The sequence below is a fragment of the Dendropsophus ebraccatus genome, chromosome 4 (assembly GCF_027789765.1).
Source record: "Dendropsophus ebraccatus isolate aDenEbr1 chromosome 4, aDenEbr1.pat, whole genome shotgun sequence".
NCBI lineage: Eukaryota > Metazoa > Chordata > Amphibia > Anura > Hylidae > Dendropsophus > Dendropsophus ebraccatus.
Window position 1 is genome coordinate 103,971,829 of NC_091457.1, and position 23,112 is coordinate 103,994,940.

At 43.9% G+C, this 23,112-nt stretch overlaps 1 protein-coding gene and 1 long non-coding RNA gene across 3 annotated transcripts in view; one reads left to right on the plus strand and one right to left on the minus strand.

The window, feature by feature from the left end:
- Positions 1-23,112, plus strand: part of CACNA2D2 (calcium voltage-gated channel auxiliary subunit alpha2delta 2) — a 193,048-nt gene that overhangs the window by 13,841 nt on the left and 156,095 nt on the right. The gene's annotated exons all lie outside the window — the stretch shown is intronic.
- Positions 16,841-23,112, minus strand: part of LOC138788565 (uncharacterized) — a 31,261-nt gene continuing 24,989 nt past the window's right edge. The window contains exon 3 of the long non-coding RNA XR_011362617.1: positions 16,841-17,288. This is a non-coding gene — a long non-coding RNA (uncharacterized lncRNA). The remainder of the gene's footprint in view (positions 17,289-23,112) is intronic.

Genomic DNA, 23,112 nt, shown 5'->3' on the forward strand with positions numbered 1-23,112 from the left:
ACTTAATGTGTTTGAATATGCTTAGTGTGCATTAAAATTGTAATGTTAATTGAAATTTTTTAAGCTGTAAGGTTCGATAGGTAAAATATTTGTAAAGTCATTCAGTGCTGTATGTTTTCCTAAATAATATGGATATATTCGAGGGGTACTCTGGAGGAAAAAAAGAATATTTTCATATTGACTGGTTCCAAAAAGTTGTACAGATTTGTAAATTACTTCTACAAAAAACTCTTCTTCCAGTACTTATTAACTGCTGTATGTCCTGCATGAAGTGGTGTATTCTTTTCAGTCTCCCTGCCGCCCCCTCTGTCCATGTCAGGAACTGTCTAGAGTTGGAGTAATCCAAAAGATGAAACCTGGTGTTCTTCCTACTCTGGACAGTTCCTGACCCATAAAGAGTTGGCAGAGAGCACTGTGTGTCCCAGACTTCCTCTTGAGCATACAGCACCTGGTAAGTATTTGAAAGCTTGAATTTATTTAAGACAGAGGTAATCTACAAATCTGTTTATATTTAATCTTTATATAAATATCTTTTTTAAAGTGTCTTCATCCAACCATTTGTTCCCTATTCCTCCAAACAGCAATGCCCAGTGGAGAACTGGCCGTGTGTGTATGTGTTGTCATTCTCCATGCAAATCATTGGACAATCTAGAAATGGCTTCCTTTGAGCCTATACGTATGGTATGGGTCTCATGTGCCTGGCATAGCCTTATCATCCTGCACCATGTGATGTAAGGTGCCGCTCCTATACGACATCACAGAGCAGTGGTCCATAGATGGGATCTACACTGCCCCCGTAAGGCCCTATTCCACCAACAGATCTGACGACAGATTATCTGCCAAAGATTTGAAGCCAAACCCAGGAACAGACTATAATCAGAGATCAAGTCATAAAGGAAAGACTGGATTTCTCCTCTTTTCAAATCCACTCCTAGGTTTGGCTTCAAATCTTTAGCAGATAATCTGTCGTCAGATCTGTTGGTGGAATAGGGCCCTTACAGCCCTGAATCAGATAACTCTCCCCATAGCTCCCCCTCCAATCATGAACGATGAGTCTGGAGAATTAGCCGCCGCTAATAATCCCTCGTCTCGGACTCTTGTGCCTTTTGTGGCCACTTTCTTGGCTGCTATCTCCCACATCTTAAAGAGGACCTCATTTCATAACAAGGTCCTTGATTTCCTTTTCAGCGCAGAAGTAGGTTAATTTCGGAACACCGCGTCTCAGCTTTATCTCAGCCTCTGCAGAACTTTCTTCGCACTCTTGTCGTTCTCTCCCTCCCCCTCTTCTTTTCCCTCTTGACAAATGGAGCTGCGGACAGATGAAAGCTGCGCTCACTCTGCTGTCCTGGTCCATAAACCGCTAATCAGGTTCACAAGATCACTATCACGTGCTGCGAACGCAGCGCTCCCCTCCTCATCCTGCGCTCCCCCCTTCTGTGATATGAGCTGAGGGGTCACACATGGGTTAATGGAAACCTGGCTTAAGCCAAAAAGCAGCCTGGCAGCTTCTATACCCCGAGGACTGTTCACGGAACGTGGGCACAAAAAATAAACCCTCCGTACAATGCCTCACTGGCAAATATATAGGATTATACAAGCTGCCGCCAGCACAGTGTGTAAAGTGGTATATGCATGTACAATAATGGATCATTTACTGTAAGATTCCATGTAGAGAGATGGCAGAGAGAAACTATACATACTGTGTACAGCAGGAACCATCCCCAGGTCACTTGTAGTAATAATTTATAGACTAGGGCTTATTTTAAAAAAACATTTTTAAAGCGAATCTGTCAGCAGCAATTCACGCTCCATACTGCTGACACTGTTAGATAGCTGTTAGGTCAAGAAGACACATGATATATTTTATAGGTCAGTCTGTGCTTCCAGAATATAGAAAAATTATTTTAAAAAAATCGAAGAGGCTTTCCCAAGCTCCTGATCTGCAGCAAGCTGTAACACCTCCTTACTCAAGCATTCCAGCTTGTAGCAGATCAGGAGCTTTGAAAAGCATCTTTAAGCCATCTGAGGCCGGGTTCATACTACGTATGACACAGAGCGTTCTGTGACCCGGCAGTATCACAGAACGGTCGTTGTCAGTGAAGTTTATCCCGGCCAGTACCGCAGTACCGCAATTCTCAATTGTGAACTGAGAACGGAGTCGCACTCTCTATTGTGCGGCCTCTACTCAATGAATAGCGGCCGCAAAAAACTGACATGTCAGTTTTACGCGCAGCCGCTAGGGATCCCGGCTGGAGCCTATACTATGGGGGACATTTATTAAGTCCGGTGTTTTTTACACCGGACTTAAAAATGCCCCCGCAGCTCTGGCGCTACGGAGATTTATGTAGAGGCGGATTGCCTCTACATAAATCTGGTGCGCACCACCGAAAACCTACACCAGCTGAGGACTGGAGTAGGTTTTCGGCGTATATTTGGGCGGAACGGATGGTAAATCGCGCGGACTCTGAGTCCGCGCCCTCCGTTCCGCCCACTACACGCCCCCTTTCCGCCCCCCTGGCGTACTCGGTGGAAAGTGGCGATTTGCAAATATTTTATTCGCAAATCGCCCATTTGCGTATAAAAAAATACGCAAATTGGCACTTTCCGCCAAAAATCATCCGTACGCCGGATGATACATGTGGCCCTATGTGTATACACTCCTGCCGGGATTCCCTCTGACTGCAATACAATGTAAGTTTTGTATTAATCACGGCTGTTGATGCAAATCAGCAGCAACGGCCGTGTTTAATACAAAACTTACGTTATGTGAACATAGCCTAACAGTGTCAGTAGAAAATTTGAACTAAAGCTGATGGATTCCCTGTAATATCTCTCCACTCCTGCCTTATAATGCAGTACAGATTCCATGTTCTATGCTCAGTGTTACCCATGCTGAGTTCTTTATGTGACATACTACAAGATTATAACCACTATAATGCTGCCCCCTATGTACAAGAATATAACTACTATAATAACAACTGAAGACAGATAGGACTGGCACCACACTCGCAACTCAGTCCGGGCACTCTGAATTAGGAAACACGTGACTCGACAGTTCAGCAATGTGTATCTGATTATGCCGCGGGCTGCATCTTAAGGTAAGACAATGTATATACAAAACAGTAGAAACAGCAAAGCGCACTCACCGCACTGGCTGTAGATGTGATCCTTTATTTCATATGAAAATCCATGCGTTCATGGGGGAGGGAGTGAAGTGCAGGTCCGCGTCCAAACAGCGAACAAATGTTTTCGCGTCACGTGATGCTTCTTCTGGCTGTGGACCTATCTACTATATAACTATATATAACTACTATAATATTGCCCCCTATGTACAAGAATATACTGGCACCTAATATACTGTTCCCCATGTACAAGAAAAACTGTTATCTATAATGTACCCATTGTGAGACAGTGACAGGGATTGTGGTTAGGAATCGCTATATCTCCCTGAGGTACCTGTCATATGTGAATACTAGGTTCCAGAAAGTCCATACCTCATCCAGGGAAAGCTGGGTGAAATATGGCGGAATCCAGGAAAGTTAAAACCCGTAGCAAACTACTTGGCTGTGGAGAGTGTCAGGGCTGCTAAAGCTTCTGCTGGGACTTTGAGCCACACTGGTATTGTACCAACTGATGTTGTTTTATGTTGGGTGACTGGTAGCAAGTCACCTATATAGCTAGGATTTGCTGTGTTAGTTAGAGCTCAGACGAGCAGGATTTATTTTACTTTGTGCCTGTATGTAAGGCTGAATTTCTTTTGGTCTTTTGGTTTCAATAAACAAACGGGCATCTCTGTTTTATAAAAGTTTGTCACTGTCTCTGACTGCCAATCCTGCTGTCTGCCCGGCTCTACAGAGCTAATCTCCCACACCATGAACAAGAATAAAACTATATGTAAAAGGAATACTATTAAACATTGCTAGGGCTCTCACTCTCTGTTTGAATTGTTGAATGGTTTGCTGCTCTAATGTCTGATTTTTCTTGTACATGTCCTATCAGAACTGTAAAGTGCTGCAGAATATACTGACTATGGCTATGTGCACACTTTGTAAGAGACTGGCTGTTTCGTGGCCGGGTCATGGAACGGCTGGTCTCTGAAAAGATCATCACGGCCGGTACTACAGTATGATCTTTCGGGCTGCAGAGTTCTGATGTGGGCGCATCCATGCGCATCCACATCAGAACTCCCCACTGCTCACTATAGAGCGAGCGGCCGGAGCATGTAAGTTTTTTACGGTGCCGCTAGGGATCCCGGACAGAGTGTATACTATACTATGTAAATTGCCCACAGCAACCAATCACAGATCCTGATCACAGATGAAAGCTGAGCTGTGATTGGTTGCTGTGGGCAGTTTACACCAGGTGTATATTTACACCCTTTCATAAATCTCCCCCTATGTGTATACACTCCGGCCGGGATTCCCTCAGGCTGCAGCACCATGTAAGTGCCGCAGGAATCACGGCTGTTGTAACAATGGCCTTGATTTCCGCGGCACTTACGTAGTGTGAACATAGCCTATAACTGAATAAATGTGATTAAAAATATAATTCTTTCTTTTATGTACTACTACTACTACTCATACTACTGTGTATGAGAATAACTATTATAATACTGCCCCCTATGTACAACAATATAACTACTATAATGCAGTGGGTAAGAACAATTCGGCCGGCACCAGTGGACTGAATACACTGAACTAGACGCTGGAGAGCAGGGGACAGAAGCTAAATGTAGCAGTATAGGAACCTACTATTCCAGGGTGCACACAGCAAAAAAATTGAATACTGTAAATGCACAAAAAGATAAAGAGTCGAGCACTCACCTCTAGCGGCACACCTGCGTAACATCTCTCCCCCTCCCAGCTGAAGTCTCCGGTGTATTTTGGCAATAAACCTACAGCTGATCTTTCCTCCGGTGAGTGCTCGCCTCTTTATCTTTTTGTGCATACCTACTATAATTCTGCTTCCTGTGTTCAGGAATATAACTACTATAATACTGCCCCCTATGTACAAAAATATTATTAAACTCCTATAAGGCCAGGTTCACACTATGTATGAAAGTGGCCGTTCTGTTACATGCCTGTGTTAGAGAATGGCCTCTGTCAGTGAAGTTCATCCCGGCCGCCACTGCAGTACCGGCCGGATGAACTTAATTTCTTCTGAATTAGTATGGAGGCGTATTCTGGTGTGCCTGTATTCCAATTCACCATAGCCGACAATGTAAAGCGCGGTCGAAACCGCACTTTACATTGTCTGCTCTGTCAGTTTTGCATGGCCGCTATTCAAGGAATAGCAGGTGCACAAATCTGACATGACAGTTTTTTGTGCGGCCACAAGGAATCCCAACCGGAGTGTATACACTCCGTCCAGGATTCCATTGAAATCAGTGCAATGTATTTTTTCATTTAATAATGGCAGTGTTGCAATCTGCAACAACAGCCAGTATTAAATGAAAAAATATGTTGTGTGAACTTAACCTAATACTGCCTCCTATGAACAAGAATAATTTAGTATAAAGCAGACAGTGCACTGGCACCACTGCTCAAGACACGCTGTGTCTTGGGAGGCTCCCACTCTGGACGGTCCCACTAGCAATAAAGTAGCCAAACAGGGTGCTAGATTCTGTACGGGTACAACATCAATGTGAATAGTAAGTAGAGAAGATATCCAGCACTCACCGTGAAAAATAGCAGGCTTGAAGTTTATTCGTCTTACGGACTAAATGGAGGGAGGGGATGGTATGGGGTGTAGGACGCGTCTCCTCAAGCTACGGCTGTTATGGGGCTCTGCCCCTTCCTTCCAGGAAAAGGGGATGAAGCCCCGTAACGGCCGTAGCTTGACGGTGAGTGCTGGATTTTTTTCACTACTTACTATAGCTACTATAATACTGCTCCCTATGTACAAGAATATAGCTACTATAATACTGCCCTCATGTACAAGAATATAACTGCTATATTACTGCCCCCTATGTACAAGAATATATCTACTATAATACTGCCCCTATGTACAAGAATATATCTACTATAATACTGCCCCCTATGTACAAGAATATAACTACTATAATACTGCTCCCTATGTACAAGAATATAACTACTATAATACTGCCTCCTATGTACAAGAATATAACTACTATAATACTGCTTCCTATGTACAAAAATATAACTACCGTAATACTACCTCATATGTACTAAAATATAACTGCTATAATACTGCCCCCTATGTACAAGAATATACCTACTAAGATACTGCCTCCTATGTACAAGAATATAACTACTATAATACTGCCTCCTATGTACAAGAATATAACTACCGTAATACTAGCTCATATGTACTAGAATATAACTGTTATAATACTGCCTCCTTATGTAGAAGAATAAAACTACTATAATACTTCCTCCTATGTACAAGAATATAACTACTATAATGTTTGTAGTTAAAAAAATATCCAGCACTAACCAATTAATATGCAAGGCTTTCTCCATACCTATCCTAGCACCTCCTCTGGATGCTTTTCTTGAACAGGGTGCTCAACTGAAGCTGTTTATTGCCATCTGCTATACTCCTGCCTATGCACATGATTGGTGTGGGTCACCTTTCTCTACCTTCTGTATAACTACTATATTACTGCAACTTTGAACAAGAATGTAACTACTATAACACTACTGCCCCCCTATGTACAGGAATATAACTACTATAATACTGACCCTATGTACAAGAATATAACTACTATAATATTGCTCCTGTGTATAAGAATATAACTACTATAATACTACCCCCTATGTTCAAGAGTATAACTACTATAATACTGCAACCTATGTAAAAGAGTATACCTATTATAATACTGCCTCCTATGTACAAGAATATAACTACTATAATACTGAACCCTATGAACAAGAATATAAGTACTATAATACTACTCCATATGTACAGGAATATAACTACTATAACGGTCATGGAACGGCACGCATCAGAACCTCCCACAGCACACAATAAAGCAAATGGCCGGAGCCGCTCACTTCATTGTATGAACTCACAGGGTTTCTGTGGCCGCAATTCACTGAATTGCGGCCGCAGAAAACTGACATGTCAGTTATTTGCGAGTCCGCATGGGATCCCCGCTGGAGTGTATACAATGTGTATCCCCTTCGGCCGGGATCCCATAGAAATGTAGGCAGTGTTCACAGGCGTACAAAGTACGGCCGTTGTTGCCGATGGCAACAACGGCTGTACTTTTACGTAGTGTGAACATAGCCTAATACTGCCCCTATGTACAAGAATATAACTTCTATAATACTACCCCCTATGTTCAAGAATATAACTACTATAATACTGCCCCTGTGTAGAAGAATGTATGTACTATAATACTTCTCTTGTGTATAAGAATGTAACTACTGTAATACTGTAACTCTATAAGAACATAAGTACTATAACACTGTACCTATATAAGAATATAACTAGTATAATACTATTATCTTTGTAAAAGCATAAAGAAAATCCTCGAATATTACTGCCTTATACATTGTTCTGTGAAATGATTCACCCATTTGGTGTTTTTCTTGTTTTCTTGCATCACAACTTGTAGTGGACCTGACAAATAGTCCAGTGCTTATGTTATTACTTCCTTTGCTAAGAAAGGTCTGATTCGGCCTCTGTTCTGCAGCCCCCTGTTTGTGATCATTGTGTCACATGATCTGTCACATGATGTCAGGATAAATCCACCTGTCCAGAAAGGACCCTGAGCAGGTAACATCACTTAGCAGCCAACATAAAGACCAAGGAGCATCTAGACAGCAGAGAAACAAAGTTGTGGAGAAGTATAGATCATGGTTGGGAAGAAAGAGAATACCCCAAACTTCATCATCTTAACCAAATGGAAACAATATGACACATCAACAAACGTTACAGTTATGTTTAATGTTTACCAGTCGTCATATATTGCACTCTCCAAACACATGGATGAAGCTCCTCTGGTCAGATGAGAATAGAATTGAACGTTTTAGCCGTCATTAACACTAAAGGCCCTATTATGCAGTTGCTTTCTTGTCCTTTTTTTCAGAGAATATGAATGATAACTAGAGATGAGTGAACCTGGAGCATGCTCGAGTCGATCCGAACCCGAACTTTCGGCATTTGATTAGCGGTGGCTGCTGAAGTTGGATAAAGCCCTAAGGCTATGTGGAAAACATGGATATAGTCATTGGCTGTATCCATGTTTTCCAGACAACCTTAGAGCTTTATCCAAGTTCAGCAGCCCCTGCTAATCAAATACCGAACGTTCAGGTTCGGGTGGACTCGAACCCGAACCCGGTTCGCTCATTTCTAATGATAACACAATAACTTTTTTCCCACTCATGGTTAGTGGTTGGGTGAAGCCATTTATTGTCAAGCTACTTTGTTTTCTCTTTTGAAATCATAATGACAACCAAAAACGGCTACTGAAGGTGACATCCTCATCTGTGACCTATTTGCTTGAAATCTGCGAGTGCATAAAAGCTGAGTGAGTTTTTGGGATCCAGACAGACTCTTGCATCTTCCATCCAGCCATTGATGTTTCTGGATTGTGAGTCATGTGGAAAGCAAAAGAGTTGTCAACAAATCTACGGGAAAGGTCAGTTGAACGGTATAAAATAGGAAGGGATGCAAAAAGATATCCAAGGAATTGATCATGCCAGCCAGGAGTGTTCAAACTGTGATTAACAAATGGAAAATCGGGTGCTCTGTACAAACCAAACCACAGTCAGGCACTTGAAGAAAAATGGGCGCAAGGTCAAGTCGACAGAGTAATGTAATTACTGCGCAAATGCCAAAAAGTATCTTACTTACAGTACTCCAAACAGCACAGAGACAATCCTCAAAACTTCTACAGCAAGGTCATCTGCAGTGATAAGACCAAAATTGACCACAACCATAATCGTTAGATTTGAAGAGGTTTCAACAAGGCCTATGATGAAAGGAACACCATTCCTACTGTAAAGCATGGAGTGGGTCTCTGATGTTTTGGGGAAGTGTGAGCTACAAAGGCACAGGAAACTTGGTCAAAGTCAAAGGAAAGATGAATTCAGCAGGTTATCAGCAAATACTGGAGGCAAATTTGCATTAATCAGCCCGGAGGCTGCGCATGGGACGTACTTGGATGTTCCAACATGACGACAATCCAAAACACAAGGCCAAGTTGACCTGTCATTGGCTACAGCAGAACAAAGTGAAAGTTCTGGAGTGGCCATCTCAGTCTCCTGAAACGAGCAGTTCATGCAAGACAGCCCAGAAACGTACATGAACTGGAGGCTTTTTGCCAAGAAGAATGAGCAGCTTTACCATCTGAGAAAATAAATAAAAACACAGTCGTTTGATAATAAATGGCTTTACCCAACAACTAACCATGAGTGGGTAAAAAGTTTTTGTGTTATCATTCTTATTCTCTGAAAAAAAGAAAGAAAGCAAAAATTCAGCCGGGGTATGTAAACTTTTAAGCACAACTGTAACTCTAGATATTTTACACAAGCGAGCACCAACCTGTCAGGTCAGCGCTCACTTCCCCCTTATTGCCCACTCACTGCACTGTGCTAATACACGCACAGACAGTGACCAGGGAGCAGCGGGAGGGGGCGCCTGAACAATCCTTAAGCCCCTATTACATGGGGCGATGGAGAGAATCAGACGAGCGCTTTTAGCGCTCGCTGCTTCCTTGTTCCCTGCTCGCTGCCGATACAATTACACGCATCAGCAGTAAGTGGGTAAGAGTGGGGCAGGGGGGCGGGTGCGCGAGGAGCTGCAGGGGGGCTGTCCGGGTGATCGCTAGATCGTCTGGGAAGCCCATAGAGGGTAGCAATGGCAGCATATCACTGCTATCTTAGTCATTTGTCTTTTTTTTAACATGTTAAAAGACAACGACAGACAACATCGTTCAAGGCTGATATCTGGCGAAAAAGGCCGATAATTGTTTTGTGTAATAGGGCCTTGAGATTGTTTGAATGGCCCATTGAAATCAATGGTGGTTTGCTGCCGACAATCATATTATAAAGAGCAATCACTGATCTTTTAACATGTTAAAAGATCACAATCAGCCAACATCGTACTTCTTGGCTGATCGTTCCCCACAACGAGGATTGGCCTGAACAGTCGATAACACTGGTCAACAGCCAAAAAAGTTCTGACATGAAAACAGTTGATCTTAACTAATTTTGGGGTGCTGAGATCGAAAATGATGTTCAAATTTTGAAATTGGCTCAAATTTTCAAGATATATATGTACTTTCTATATTTCTCACAGCCTGTGATACAAAACTGGAAAAAGTTTGCATCATAAGTATTGCATCATCAACTGGTATATTGCATCATCTTATGCTACGTTTATACGGAACGATTATCGGGCGAACTTTCGCGATAACGATCGAATTCGAACAATAATCGTACGTGTAAACGCGGCGAACGATCGAAAAATCGTTCATTTTAATCTTTTAACATGTTTATAAACCATCGTTCGTAGTTCGCAAAAAATTCGCTGATCGTTCCGTGTAAACAGTCGTCGCGCGATAGTCCGGCCGCCCGCAGCCCTGCCCGGCCCCCCGCTCATCCGCAGCCCCCTGCGCCGGCTCGACCGCCCCCGCCGCTCCGATCGCCGCCGCCGCTCCGATTGCCCCCCCCCCCTGCCGCCGCCGCTCCGATCGCCTCCGCCGGATGCATTTGTGTGCATCTGTTTTGATCCGTTTTTCCATTGACTTCCATGTAAAAAAAATTTTGTGTTCGTAAAAAAAAACGGATCTGTTTTGATCCGTTTTTTTTTTTTTTTTTTTGGGAAAAATCGATCAAAAAGGATGCACACAAATGCATCAGCATTTTGCAAAAAAACGGACTGCAAAAACGCAGTGTGAACCTAGCCTTCATGGAACCCATCAATGCTTGCAGATTACTGTTGGACAGTTATCAGAGACAATCCCATGTATGAATACAAAAGACATGTGTAAAAGCACCGAGTAGCCATTGAATAAGGACCTACATTCCAGAGTTCAATAAACATAACTAATTTGTAAAAATTCTTGGATATGCCTGTAAATTGTAGTTGATTTCATATATAACGAAATAGTTTATGAACAGTAAACTTGCTTCCTTATGATTGCTGAAGTAATAAATATGTAGACTATTAGGCTATGTTCACATGTCGTATGAGATCGGCTGTTCCATGACCCCGGCCGGGTCACGGGACGGCCGGTCTCTGGCCGGATGATCTTTCCGGCCGCAGAGCTCTGATGCCAGCGCATTAGCGCGCGCCCGCATCAGAGCTTCCCATAGCGCACAGGGACGCGAGCGGCTGGAGCTGCTCGCTTCACTGTGTGAACTTACAGGTCTTTCTGCGGTTGGAATTCACTAAATTCCAACCACAGAAAGCTGACGTCAGTTATTTGCGGCCCCGTATGGGATCCCGGCCGGAGCGTGTACAACTCTTCGATATCATAGAAACTAGAGCCAATTAACATTTTTCCTTGTTATATTTGAATTCTGCACATAAAAATCATTAAAAAATGGATAATTTTATTTCTGAACCAAACAACTTTTGAAAATTTGGCAAATCGAGGCCAATAATCATTCAATTTAATAGGGCCGAGGCACAAGCCCAACACTTCCCATCACCCCAAGTGATGCATGGTGGTGGCGGCATCATGATGGGGGGGGGGGATGCCTTTAACTGCAAGGACTGGAAAACTGAAAGCATTGATGGAAAGATGGATGGCAGTGAAAACAGGACAGTCCTCAAAGAACAGGGTCTGAACATAGCATAACTACTATAAGGCTGGGTTCACACTACGTATATTTCAGTCAGTATTGTGGTCCTCATATTGCAACCAAAACCAGGAGTGGATTAAAAACACAGAAAGGATCTGTTCACACAATGTTGAAATTGAGTGGATGGCTGCCATTTAACAGTAAATAACTTCCATTATTTCAATATAACAGACGTGGTTTTAAAATAACAGCAAATATTTGCCATTAAATGGCGGCCATCCACTCAATTTCAGCATTGTGTGAACAGATCCTTTCTGTGTTTTTAATCCACTCCTGGTTTTGGTTGCAATACTGACTGAAATATACATATACTGAAATATACGTAGTGTGAACGCAGCCTAATACTGCTCTTTTTTTTTTTTTTTTTCTATAAAAATATGGCTACTATTGTATAGATTGTAATGCTAGTGTATGCAGCTTAGGTGGCTGTTCTGTTTTTTTGTGGTTGTTAGATGTTACATTGTGGTGACATTTGATATTGTCTCCTGCATGTTTTGTGGCGGATCACTTTCATTGATTGTAATGGGGATATTAAAGAACAATAACACAATGATTGTGGTTGCGGCTCAGAGCTGATCCTGCTCTTCAGAAATCTTCCCTGCTTCATGGTGGTGAACATTGGCGCAGTGCACACACACTGACAGCCATGGTCACTAGGCCGCAGTCTATGTATAGAGGACACATTCAGTCCAGGACATTACTGCAGCAAATGTCCCGGTCATATGAGATAAGAGCTGATAATGGGAAAGGCTGCTCCTGTCATCCTGTGTCTCCTTGTGGATCTGTTAACACATTCTTATTTCAGCCTCATACAGATTCAGCGTCTGATACATGAAATGATCTTTGTGCAGAAAGCGATAATTACTCCACAGATTGTTTTAAAGGGAACCTGTCATGTTGAAAATATAATCTGCCTGCGTGATAGTATAGAACAGGAAAGTTCTAGGATAACTTGTTGTTTTGTGTTATATATATATATATATATATATATATATATATATATATATATATATATATATATATATATATATATATATATATATATAATATATATGTGTGTGTGTGTGCATGGTAGATGGATTCCTAATCAGTGATTGTCAGCTCTCTATATTGACATTTATACAGACAGCTATGAGTCACTGAGCAGGACCACCCTCTTGACTCTTTAGCTCAGATTGACCACACAGCTACACAGACCCTCCGCCCAGCCCCTCCTGCTTTATAACATTAACTCTTGGAATTGTTCAGTAGTTTAAACCAATCCACTCCAGTCACATCCAAAGCTGCATTCACAAGTCTGCCAGTTTTCTGATAGCTCTCAGGTTGCAGGATTCTGGTTGAGTGACTGTATGTTCCCTGTTGTACTGCATGTAGTGGTTATGCTATGTATTATGCAGTAGTGCAAATGTGTGACAGAATACATTCTGGGGTCCTGGCTAAGGGTTGTGTCAGTGTACTCAGATATGACAGGATCCAGGTAGCAGAATTGTGAGTTCTGCTCTGGATGTGACTGGATGTTATGTTGCATGCGTAGAAATAAAATAAAAACTAGGGCCACAGCTCTGACTCCTGAATTTTATCAGGGACCGACTCTGACCCCAGCTCCTTCATAAATGGCCCTCCTCCTGTGTGTGTGCAGTGGGTGCAGCCAGTCTCCATCCTCTGTCCTGCACAACTCAGAACTAGACTAGATGGAGCAGGTGGTCTTTTCTTGCTGACAATCTCTTATGGTTCTAACTAAATATTCACCATACACAAAGGAAAACTGCTAACAATGCCAGATACCTGTGATATAGAGGTCCGACATAGGCTCAGATTTATCAACTCTCTGTCAGTATCCATGCTCCTGAAGCATTGCGGGCCCCAAAGGAACTACCCACTCAACCATTGGCTGAGTGGGCATCCCTGGGACCGTGACATCACAGGATCGGGATCCCAGTGGGGGACCATGAGCCATGACATTGCACTATGGGGGTATGGGGACAATAAATATGATTTCTATATAGGTCCTTAGATTTGTAGAACATAAACTATATTAATGGAGAACATTTATAAAATTCATATGAAAACTCAATTAAAAAATTTTGAAAGATTTTTTTTTAAACCTGGAGTCAGTCGGTTTAGTTTTTCCGATTCCTGCCAAAACTGAGCCCTGATAAAAACTATGAAAATACAATGTGATTTGATTTTCTGGGATTTTATTGATTCTGTGTCTCAAAGTTGAAGTGGACCAAAATTTAAAAAACTATATAAAATGCTGCAGAACCAGTTGGCCCTATACAATTAAAGAAATTATTATTACCTACGATAAAATTTACTCATCTTTTCATTGTTGGTAGGTCGGAAAACTTGGAAACCTGACAGTGTATTACGTATTTTCCCCACTGTGTATAAATATACACTCACCGGCCACTTTATTAGGTACACCATGCTAGTAACGGGTGGTCTTCTGCTGCTGTAGCCCATCTGCCTCAAAGTTCGACGTACTGTGTGTTCAGAAATGCTCTTCTGCCTGCCTTGGTTGTAACGGTTGGCTATTTGAGTCACTGTTGCCTTTCTATCAGCTCGAACCAGTCTGCCCATTCTCCTCTGACCTCTGGCATCAACAAGGCATTTCCGCCCACAGAACTGCCGCTCACTGGAGGTTTTTTCTTTTTCGGACCATTCTCTGTAAACCCTAGAGATGGTTGTGCGTGAAAATCCCAGTAGATCAGCAGTTTCTAAAATACTCAGACCAGCCCTTCTGGCACCAACAACCATGCCACCTTCAAAGGCACTCAAATCACCTTTCTTCCCCATACTGATGCTCGGTTTGAACTGCAGGAGATGGTCTTGACCATGTCTACATGCCTAAATGCACTGAGTTGCCGCCATGTGATTGGCTGATTAGAAATTAAGTGGTAACGTGCAGTTGGACAGGTGTACCTAATAAAGTGGCCTGTGAGTGTATATACAGTTGTACCTTGGTTTAAGAGTAACTTGAATTAAGAAGTTTTGCAAGAAGAGCACAGTTTTTCAAAATTGTAACTTGGTTTAAGAGCATTGCTTTGGTTTAAGATCTCCCTGTACTGGGTGGTAGGGGGAGTTGGGAGCGGGGTGTACAGCCCTGTACTCTGACCCAGGAGGTCTCCCTCACGTTCCAAATCATAGCACATCCACTCCAGGCTGCGGCGGGACAGGACAGAGAGCGCTGCATGTATATGTCAACATATGTCCTGCTCATTTCTTCATGCTCCCTGCAGTCTTCCTGCCTGCAATTTACACTGCTCTATAAAGAGGTTTCGGGCACTGTCCTCCTGCACAGCTCTGTGATTCTCACTTCCTGATTGGTTCATGCTGAACATACGCCCCTTCCCCATTGCTGTCATGTGACCAGACAGACCTCTGACAGCAGCCTTGCTTCTCTATTTTAGCCTGTTGTACTACGCTACTGCATTACAGGGATCTGCAGTTCCATCCTGTATCTACAACTGCTGCTGATTTTTCAGGTTTATGCAGTTACTATACATTATACTCCACATGCTGATTGCTATACTGTACAGTAACTTATGATATCACATATTTAGCTGTTTTTACATGTTTGTTTTGTTAGTTTTACCTGTTATTCAGAATAAAAAATGATTTTTGGGGTGTGGAACCAATTGTCTACATTTCTATGATTTCTTATGGAAAAATTTGCTTTGGTTTAAGAGTGTATATATAATAGTAATAAACTCACGTTCACTATCATTATATATAAGATGTTGTAACAGATCCTTATGAACATTGCCTTCTCATTCTTTTACATTGTCCTCTTCATGCTGAAGTCATGGATACAATGAGAGTATGCAGGCCCTCCGCAGATCGTCTATCATAGCTCCCATGTGATCACTTAAGGCCCTCTGTCTAGTTTTACCTTCTGTTTTCAAATCAGAAATCGTTCAATGTGACAGACAATAATAGGCAATGTCTAGGAGGATATGTAGACTTTTGCACAGTAAATATCTAGTCCAGTATACTGTTACTCAGGGAATATTGTGTTTCCCGGTGTCCGCCGTCCATCATCCTTTATATGACAGGATCAATGTGCGCAGAGTTTGTGTTTTCTGTGATTATTGATCGATTATATTCAGATAAACTGCAGGGAACCTGGGATTTATGTACAAGGTAAATACTGTGCGACCAGTGTATCCACTGTGGGGGAGGGGGCATTTATAGAGGAAGGACGGCAGGGACTCGTGGGGGATGTGATCTTGTAAAAATAAACGATAAATATGAGCCTGAGTCTGTTCTTGTACCCTGGAGGGAGGGGGACACTACATGGTGGGGTTACATACTATTTAGGATGCAACTGATACCACTTTGCAAACATTTTCAACCTCAGTCACTGCTATTTCCATATGAGACATGCCCCTGCTATCTCCAGTCACCAGTCAGCATTTCCAGCTGTCACATTTCACAATCTCCATAGGAGGTGCTGAGGCCTCAGTCACATCCAGCGTTTCTTCCAGTATCCGAAAATAATAAGTTAAGACATCTCCAGCATGGCCATGTTCACATCGTCAGGTATTAGATGCAGATTCCCCCCCCCCCCCGAAAACTGGGTGACAATATGGCTGCAGTTAGATTTCCACCTGGCATTGAAAGCTGAGCTATCTTCGAAGCCTTTAGAAAAGCAGGTTTACAAACCTTGTGGGAGTGGTAATGGTGGCCATAGTCCTCTCATCCACCTCCAGTCTCTTTATTCTTTGGCCCTTTATGTGGCCAGTTTATTGGGAAGCTATAAGATTGGTTATAAATGATGGACTGAGTGCTGTAGCTGCCGCCAAGTGACGGAAAGGGTTACATTCCCCACGGCCCTGCGGCAGTTCATAGCTTATTGATTGGGTATTAAGTTGTGTAGCGGTGGGATGTTGACACAAGCAGCTGTTAATGGTCTGCGGCGGATCCTTGTCTGTCTGATTGTGACACCCACCAGCGCATTAACCATTTCCTGTTTAGCTGCCACCAGTGGATCGCGCTCTCTCGCCAAGAAAGGCTCCACATATGTAAAGCAGGCAGTTCTATATTTGCAGGCAGCACGCAACGCTTTATTTATTTATAACATACGGTGCCATACATCACTGTGACACTCTGTGCTTTCTATACATTCCCAGTATCTCTATGCCGCTCGCCGAGAGGTAGATCTGATCCATCTCGTATTCTCTGCTCCGGTCTGGCGCTGGACGCAGCTTATTATGATTATTCTCGGCTGCACCGTGTGGCAAGGGCTCATTTTTTTCTGAGCGGTTGCTTTGTTTCCTATTATGCTTTGCCCTTTTTGAGCAGTGACCCTTTCGGAATGTGGAGTGGCAGCAGCCGGGATGGACAGCAGGGCACGGCGGCTTCTGGATATAGGTTCTGTTCTTAAGGATGTCGCCTTCTAGTTCTTTGGATTTTATACCAAAGCTATAATAAGTCAATAGAACTATTTGCCGGATTCCAAACCTGACTCATTGTGCAAGAAAAATGGTAGAAAAAGTGGGGTGTCTGGAAAGGAAAAGGAAAAAAAATACAGTAATAAGGGACATTATACTCCAGAAGTAACCTAATACTGTGTGCTCTATTAAACCATATGGGTTTGTAGAGGGGGAACACTTGTGTAAGTCACCTATAGACTTCCATATCTGTGTAAGGGAAAGTAGACTTTCATCCGTAGGTATGGCAGTGGAGTGGGTTGGAAACAAATAAAAAGTTTTTTTTGTCAGTTTTGGCAAAAAATGCTGACCAAAATACTGTATGTAAACGTAGCCTTAAGGGCCCTTTACATGGGCAGATTATTGGCCAGGAGTGTTGGCCCATGTAACAATGACAATAACAATAAAACAAAATTGACAGATTGGGTTCTGGCATATGTATATATCTGTGTTGTCAGTTTCCAGATAACAGGCAGAAGTGTATACTTACCCCTGTACTGCTTGTGATCCAGCATTCAGGTGTCCCATCCTCTAGCTGTTGACTGTATCTTCAGGCCCCGCCTCCTGGAAGAATAGATACCTGGATGCTGGATCACAAGCAGTGTGGATGGTAAGTGTACACTGCTGTGTGATCATTAAACTGACAGAACAGATATATACGTACCCCGGGCAAGGATCAGTTTCCCGTAATAACTATTGTTGGTGGCTGCCTGCTAGATTTATTGTGCTGTATAAAGGCACTGCAAATGAGCACCAATCTCGCTGTAGCCCCGGGAGCTGAGAAATCTGTCTGTCTAAAAGGACCCTTACATTACTGGCTCATCCTAAATGGTTGCCTGGATACTTCAGCTTTTCCCAGTTGTCTCATGTTTGCAGAAGCACTGCAGCCCCTTCATTGTACCTCACATCAAACATTAAAGGAGAGTTTCGGGCACAGTTTTTTTTTTTTTTTTTCAAAACTGCGGCTCCAGCATAGGGGTCTGCTGTCTTCTGGTCCTTGGTCACTTCCTGGTCTAGAGAGGGGACTTGGGACGTGGCCTTCCAAGCCCGCTCAGCCAGTCAGGGGCCGTAGCAGTGTCCCGCCTTGGTCGCTGACTGGCCCTGACACGTCCTGAATCCCACTCAGACTTTGAAGCGGCCGTAGACTGGAGTAGAGGACAGCAGACCCCTGTGCTGTAGCCAGGTAGGTAGGTGCATGTTGTTTTGTTCACCCACCTCCCCCCCCCCCCCGGCAGTTTTGAAAAAAACAACTGTGCACGGAGTTCTCCTTTAAAACCTAAATATCATTCCAGGTCTGCCATCTTGGCACTCCTACTAGGCCCTGCCAGAAGCATGACCATGATCAGGCACAATAACAATCAAGCAACTAAATAAAATAAAAAGGTAAAACGTTTAACAATATAAAATTATTAAAAGTTTAAAAATATATTTTCAATTGTTTTCTCCAGTAATGCATGCAGAATGGAGCTGAGTAGTTGTAGGTGACTGTGAGGTCAGATGTCATATAGCTTGAAGGGTTTGACAACTACTGGTGTGTGGGCAAGGTGGAGTAAGGGTCCTATTACACTGAGCGATTTTTAACAATTAACGTCTGACGATAAACGATCGCAAACGAGATTGTTTATCGTTAACCTGAAATCGTTCACCATCGATCGTTATTGCGATCGTTACTATGAACGTTTATTCCTTCTGATCCCAGAAAAACAGTGAACAATGTGCTATTACACTGAACGATTAGTGAAAAAATGCGGAACTTGAGCGAACAAATGTGGAAGTACAGTGAACAATTAGCGAACGATTAGCGATAATTTTAGGTTCAGATCTATATCAACGTAATATGTCCGATTTTTCGATTGTTGCCTGCAATTACACAGAACGATTATTGTTTGAATTCGAACGATTTAACGATTTTTTTCACGATAATCGTCCCATGTGATAGGGCCCTAAGTGGTCTTAGACATTTAGGCTTCTGAGGAAGCTGAGTGATAAGCAGTCATCGGCTTTTTTGGTTGTCATCCAGATTTTCCTGGAAATAAGAAACGTCCAAATACAATTTACAGCAGAAAGACAGAAGAGGTAGATCATTTAGTGGTGTGTTACTAGACTTGCTACGGACAGGGAAGGGGGATACTCGAGTTCAGCCAAGATTCTTGTATCTGCCATAAAGTTCTATATTTAGCATGACTATAGAAAATGCTGCTGCCGCCGACACAAGGGGGCTCTGGAGATACCAAAACAGAGTCCATGACCTATCATCTCCTTGATTTCAGTGATGGGAGAAGGGATACAAAGTTTAGCTGCTGTGGGGAAGGATCATGCTGGAAGAGGTCACGGCGTCTGCTTCAGATGAGCCATGTCCTCTCAGCCAGACGCCAAAGCAGTGAAGTGGCGTGTAGAAGCTTGGTGCCTGTAGTGAGCTTGGTCACTAGCTGTAATATCTAGTACTGTGCCATAATGTGCCGTAAAAGAGGAGACATGGGTGACAGTAATACAGCTGGAAGATGAAGGACAGGAAGAAGGCATCTGTAAGATTTAAAAGCAGTATACGGTTATTACATCTCTTACTACTGACAACCAGCCCCTGTATCAGAGGTTGTCTAAGCCCTGCCCTCTGTCACTGACGTCACTGTATAAAATACCAGTATAATATAATGAAATTGTCATTGGATGTCCAAGGAATCCACACACCTATCACTAAAGTAACAGCCCTCCCATCTATTACTGCTAACATCCAGTCTCTATACAATCTATGAGAGGTTGTCACAGCCCGCCTCCTGCTCATGCATGATTTATAATAATATCGGCCTTGTCTGCCACCCAGTAGACTTTAATCCCATAGATTACATGCAGACACTTTACATTCTGTGATTTACAAAAATGTTACGAATCACTTGGCCTATCACATGGAGGGACCATAGCCACTTTTGCACCACTTTTGTCTCCAGATTTGGTGGAGTTTGAAACTCAGATCGATTAAAGTAAATGGAGCTTAATTGCAAACCACACCTGGCCTGGAGACAAGAGTGGGGCAAAAGTGACCATGTTTTTGTAGCACTGGATAACCCCTTTAAGGGTGCCTTCACACAGGACGACTCGCAGCAGAAATCTCGCTGCGAGTTTTGCAGCAAGATCCGCTACAAGGTAGGGTCCTGGCAGGCCCCTGTGAATACATACTCGCAGCGGTCTTAGTATGTAATTCACCTGCCCCCTTAATCCCTTAAAGGGGTTATCCAGCGTGACAAAAACATGGCCACTTTTCCCCCTACTGTTGTCTCCAGTTCAGGTGCGGTTTGCAATTAAGCTCCATTTACTTCAATGGAACTGAGTTTCAAAACCCCACCCAAACTGGAGACAACAGTGGGGGGAAAGTGGCCATGTTTTTGTAGCGCTGGATAACCCCTTTAATCAGTGGCTGCAGCTGGGCAACACACTGATTGGCTGGGCGGGAGAGCAGGAAGACGGGACCCTGTGCAGCAAGGAGACAAGTAATGTATACAGACAGCGGGAGCCGGTTAAGGGGGCAGGTGAATTACATACTGGCAGCGGTATGAAAGAATGTAGTCACAGGGACCTGCCAGGACCTTACCTCGTAGCGGATCTCGCTGCAAAACTCGCAGGGAGATTTTCGCTGCAAGTCGTCCTGTGTGAAGGCACCCTAGGGTGAAGGGTGCCTTCACACAGGATGTATCGCAGCAGAGATCTCGCTGCCAGTTTTGCAGTGAGATCCGCTACGATGTAAGGTCCTGGCAGGTCCCTGTAAATATTTACTTCTATGTATGTAAATCACCCACCCTAATGCCCCTATTCCACGAGTCGTTTGGAGGAGCAAACGAGCGCTATTAGCGCTCGTTTGCTCCTCGTTCCCCGCTCGCTGCCGCCGCTATTCAACTCGGCGTCAGCGAGCGGGTGAGTGCGGGAGGGGCGGCGGGGAGCTGCTGGGGGGGCTGCCCGTGGGATTGCTGATCGTCCGGGCAGCCCATAGGATATAGCAGCGCCTGCTGCCGATGCTCCTATTCAACGGAGCGACGGCAGCAGATCGCTGCTATATCAGTCGCTTGTTTTTCAACATGTTGAAAAACAAGCGACTGCAACGATCAGCCGACATGAACGATGTCGGCTGATCGTTGCACTCTATTCCACGGGACGAATATCGTTCGTAGCGGCCGATATCGGCCGAATACGAACGATATTGCTCCTCTAAACGACCCGTGAAATAGGGCCTTTAATTGGCTCTTGCTGTATACAATACATTACCTGTCTCCTTGCTGCACAGGGTCCCGGCTTCCCGCTCTCCCACCCAGCCAATCAGTGGTTGCGTTTGGCAGACAGCTCCCACTAATAAGCTTGTAAAGTGAGTAACTCCCCCCCCCCCCCCCCCAACAATACTCCAGAGAAAATTCTAATTAAAATAAAAAAGCACCCCCATACTCCTCATTGGCAATTTTAGTGGGAAATAATCTGCTGGTCATCGACATAGTCTACCATATCTGACGTAGTCCTTAGGATACCAGTATCTGGGGGGGGGGGAAACCTTAGTAAATGGCGGTCACTTTCCCTGCTGTGTTGGCTGAGCGATGGGCGCCCACAAAGTGCTAAAAGGCTTTGTTCCCACATTGTGTTTTTAACATAAAAGCAACGTAGTAACACAGCCCAACGCTTCTCTCTCCCCACTCTCGAGGGCATTACTTTGGGGTGTCAACACTTAAAGTGCCTAGGGCAGCATGAGCTCTAAACACAGGCCTGGATAAATTGGAATACCCCTTAAATGTTATAGCTGATTGTTGTACATATATTTGTTTATGTCTACATTCAGTGCTAAGTGCAGGTAAACTGGGAGATGGTGGATCGCGGTTGCCATGGTGAAGACAAGGAGCGGCTGGGACTTGGCAGGGTCGCTGTTGGTTCTCCATCCGCACGTGTGCTGTGTCAGGCTCCCATTTTGTAGTTATCCTGTGGTAATGATTGCCGGAGGACGCCTGGGAGGTGAAATTGTCTGGAGTTGTGCAGTGAGACGTATAATTCTGGTGGTGCCTCATCACGTGCAATGAGCTGCCACCATCCCCGGCACAGAGCAATTTCCTGTCCTCTGATAGGCTGATTTGGGGAATTGTTTACTCTATAATGGCCATTTACTAATGGCCGCTGCACACATAGACTGAATAAAGGCCCTATTCCACCGAACGATTATCGTCCGTATTTGGCCGATATCGGCCGCTACGAACGATAATCGTCCCGTGGAATAGAGTGCAACGATCAGCCGACATCGTTCATGTCGGCTGATCGTTGCAGTCGCTTGTTTTTCAACATGTTGAAAAACAAGCGACTGATACAGCAACGATCTGCTGCCGTCGCTCCGTTGAATAGGAGCATCGGCAGCAGACGCTGCTGTATCCTATGGGCTGCCCGGAGGATCAGCGATCCTCCGAGCAGAAATCCCCCCCCCCCCCCGGCAGCTCCCCGCCGCCCCCTCCCGCACTCACCCGCTCGCTGCAGCCGCGTTGAATAGCGGCGGCAGCGAGCGGGGAACGAGGAGCAAACGAGTGCCGAGAGCGCTCATTTGCTCCTCTAACTGCCCGTGTAATAGGGCTATAAGAAGCACGTGGCTCCTTTTATCCAAAAACAGGGTCAGACCTGTTCAGAGGTTACGTGTTGTATTGCTGCTCATCTTTATTGGAGTAAATAGATCTGACCTGCAATAGCACACATACAACCCGTGGAGAGTTGTGGCTCGGTTTTAGGACAAAATGCAGTTATGCCTTTCCGGCTCAGGTCACCCTCTTTAAAGTGTAACTATCATTTTTAAAAACTTCTGCTCGTATTAGCAGTCTACGGAATTCACCTCCCTGTAGCAGAGATGAAGGGGGAGAGCGCACAGCATCCCCTTCATTCTAGCAATC